The sequence below is a fragment of the Hippopotamus amphibius genome, chromosome 2 (assembly GCF_030028045.1).
Source record: "Hippopotamus amphibius kiboko isolate mHipAmp2 chromosome 2, mHipAmp2.hap2, whole genome shotgun sequence".
NCBI lineage: Eukaryota > Metazoa > Chordata > Mammalia > Artiodactyla > Hippopotamidae > Hippopotamus > Hippopotamus amphibius.
The window spans coordinates 39,141,716-39,145,665 of NC_080187.1; the positions used below are offsets into that span (position 1 = coordinate 39,141,716).

At 41.8% G+C, this 3,950-nt stretch overlaps 1 pseudogene; it reads left to right on the forward strand.

Annotated features, from left to right (window-relative positions):
- Positions 1–750: 750 nt before the first annotated feature.
- LOC130844318 (40S ribosomal protein S6-like) lies at positions 751–2,315 on the forward strand (annotated as a pseudogene).
- Positions 2,316–3,950: the final 1,635 nt, after the last annotated feature.

The following is a 3,950-nucleotide window of genomic DNA, read 5'->3' on the forward strand; positions in this document are numbered from 1 at the left end:
ACTTTAGGCAATTCCCTGGGTGACAACAGCTATCATTTCCCAATTTGGTTTCCTGATGCACTTCTGCCTACTTAGGCCTATCCCATCAGTCTCCATCTGGGGGGATATGAAGATTAACCTTGCTCAGTGTTATATTGGAGATTTGAATTGGAGATCAATTTCCTTTAGGGAAGAGACTATCAATCAATGTCAACCTTTTATTTATTCAACACCCACTGTATGCACAGTATTGCTCCAAGTCCTCGGAGAATTATCAAGGTTGCATATGTACTGTAGACCAGGATCCTCAGAACTCATGATCCACAGGGGCACGGGAGATAAAAGGGTGTATTTAATTTCATTATCTAAAAATAACCTTCAGTGACAGCTGTCTATACATTCACTGCTGAGGGCTCTAATCTGTGGTAGACCCCATGTCTTTTAAAATTTTCTTTTCCTTTAATTCCTTTATTCCTCCATCCTTTCTTTTCTCTCTCCCTCCATCTCTTCCTTTCTGCCTTCATTTTTCCCCTTTCATTCTCCCTTTCACCTCCCTTACTTCTTTCTCTTCCGCTCCCTCCTTTCCTTCTTTCCCCTCTTTTCCCCTCTCCCTTCCTTTCTTCCTTCTTTCCTTTGCCTGAATAGTTTGAGAATTTCCTCCAAGACAGTAAGCTCTTAATCTACTGCTTTTTTCTCCTGTTTTCACATTATGAAGTTTAAATGGCTTTATTTAAAAACAAGTGTTCTCTCCTCTCTCAATGTGCCTGTGGGATGCTGGATTTTGAGTACGTCCTCTGTAAGGCCATGCTGAGGGCAACTGGCCCTCTGCCTTCTCTGAGCCTTGGTAAATTTCCTAATAGCCCAGATGAACCTGAACCCTCCTGCTCCTGCAAGCTCCTTGCCCCCATCTTGCCACTTGAAGACCCAGGCATTTTGGAGTTTGAATTTTGGTTCAGCCACATTCTGACTCTGGCACTGGGCGAGGTGTCCAAATCTTCTCAGCCTCAAGTTCTTCACCCACAAAGTAGGAGACACAATGTTTACAAAACAATATAGAGAGAATTCTCTCCAACTTTGGTTATTGTCATCACTTTTGCTTTATTTTCACTCTAATTCTTGGTTTCTGATTTTACTGGACCCTGAACCCTCTACGTCTATTGCACTGCATTGGGATGACCTGCCTGTGTCCATTCACCAGGTATCAGACCTGGATGTGTCTCCTAATCTCAGTATCCCTGTCTCCATCAGAGTATCAGGTCCTCCCTGCCCACACACAAGGCTGAAGTGATCACAGAGACGGCTGGTTCTTTCCCTAATCTCTACCTGCATGCTGAGAGCCATGTCTGCCAACAGGATTCATTTTAATTGGGAAGATCAATAATTCTTCCTTTATTTTCCTCAACAGTTATAAATTTATGTAATCCCCTTCCCAGGATATATTTAAGTGCCAGATTGATACCTACCTACATGAGAAGATTTAGAAATCCTAGTCATCCAAGTGCTTAAGAATTTAGGACCTGGGGCCAGAAAGACTGGCTTCAAATCTTAGCTTTGCTATTTAGTAGCTATGTGAATTTGCAGAAGTGTTTTTAACAGTTTTAGGCCTTAGTTCCAACCCTACGTATTTATCTAAAGAAGCTGTTTCATGCTGGGGAAGAAGCGTCGTCTGGGGCAGCAGAGTCATCGTGTCAAATCTTGCACCTAATATTTATGAAATGAACAAGTTTCAGAAAAATCTCTTTGTGCTTCTGTGTTTCATATATAAAATGGGATAGCGATACACAGTAAACAGTTGTGTCTGCCTGCCAGTGAGTAAGGGGTATTCCTGTTACAGACCAAGGAGAACTGGAGAAAGGAGAACAAATCTATTCAGTGTTGCACTGTAGATGCCAGTCTGAGTGTTCTCAATTTGGTTATTACTTTTTTTAAAAAAGGGAGAAAGATATTCCTGGACTGATGCCATTGTGCTTTGTCACCTGGGGCCCAAAAGAACCAGCAGACCTGCAAATGTTCAACCTCTCTGAAGATGATGCCCACTAGTGTGTTGTAAAAGGAAGCCCCTGAACAAAGAAGGTAAGAAACCTAGGACCAAAGTGCTCAAGATTCAGTGTCCTGTTACTCCATGTTTCCTGCAACACAAACATCAGTGTGTCACTCTGAAGAAACCAAGTACTAAGCAAACTAAGGATGAGCCTGCAGAATGTGATACACTTTTGGCCAAGGGAATGACGGAGGCCAAAGGAAAATGCCAGAAACAGATCGCCAAGAGACAGAGGCTATACCTGCTGACCGCTTCTACCTCTGAGTCTGAGTCCAGTAAAAACATGATTTTCTAAGGGTAACAAATGAACAAAATCAAACATTACAAAAGATTGAGATACAAATCTATGAATATATTTAACTACAAAAAGATTTTTAAAATGTTATTTCAAGCTCCTGGAAGGGTACCCTCACATAAGGGTCATAGTCAGGGTTCAAACAGATCAAAGAAAGAAAGAAAAAGAAAAAAAACAGTCTTTCTTCAGCCTGCCTTCTATGGTACTTTTGACTTTCCTGGGTCTCTCACTTTTTTTTTTGTTCTTGTGCCTTCTCTCATGTATTTCTCCTGGGATCCTCTTTTTTCTCTCTTTCCTGGGTCAGCTGCCCAGCCCAAACCAACAAACAACAATAATAACAATCACTTGTCTCTAAATCTCAGTTCTTGCCACAGAGTGTGCGCTCCTGTCTGATTTTATTTCCAAGTTCTGATGTCTCTTCTCTGAGGGTCTCCTCTGTGAGGGACATCCTGTGATGAAGGGTAGGGTAGCAGAGCACGCATGAAAGCCCACTCATTGCTGTAGCTCATGCAAGAGACAAGCTGCTTTCAATGCTAGGGCAGCTGGTTGAATACGATTCTTTTGACAAGACTGCGGATGGACTGAGGAAGCCATGTGGGAAGGGAAGAGCTCTGAAAAGATCTCTCCCTGTGTTTCTATTCAGGGTGAGTTCCTAGCCAGTCCCAGAACAAGGTACCTTAAGCACCACATTGCTTTCAAACCTTAAGAGAACATCCCTACATGGAAACCCGGAGCATCTGTGACTCAAAAAGCATTCCCTTCTGATTGTGAATAGAGTGTGAAGCATAGATTCTATGTGCAAGGCAAAAGTTATCGTTAGAAATTGCCCCCAGACTTAAACACTGACAAACGCAGAGACTGTATGACAAGCAATATTGGGAATGAGTTTGTACTGGGAGTTATCCTTATCAGATTTAAAATCTCAGAATGTCATAGCTGGATAGTCAAGGGGGGTAGGGGGAGGTGTCCAAACTCAAATACCAGTATGAGACGAGCACATTTTCTTAATGAGAGAAGGTGCCTGGTGGGGACTGTGGTATCAGGAGAGGGCGGACGTCTAGAGGGGCAGATGCAGCTCCACTTCTGATGATTGTTGCTTTGCCATTCATTGTTGTCAGAGTCTCCAATTTATTAGGAGAAACTGGATTTTAACATAAAATCCGTTTAAATATGTGCAGCTAATTAAACAAACAAGTGGACGCTGTATTGTAATTGCTAATCTAGTTAATGGACTTCTATTTTTTTAAAGAAACTGAGGCTTAGCAATGAGAAGTGACTGCTTCACAGAAAGTTGTCAGAGACAAGTATTCTAGATATGATTGATGCTAAGACCCTAGCCTAAAGTTCATTAAGACCAATTCCATGGCCACTCGAATGCTAAAAATACACTGATGGAACCTAGTGTGGTAAATCAAAAACTTAATCTGATTCTTCACTTCCCTTTAACTAGAATTGTACATTCATGCTGCTACCATGGCTTTGTGGTGGGTGGAGTATATATACTCACCCTTGACTTTGAGCTTGACCTTGTAGAGTGCTTTGACCAATGGGATATTAGTGGCCATGACTAAGCAGAGGCTTAAAATGTGTTTTCATATATCTTTCTTCTGTGCCCCTACATTTCTTGTATCTCTT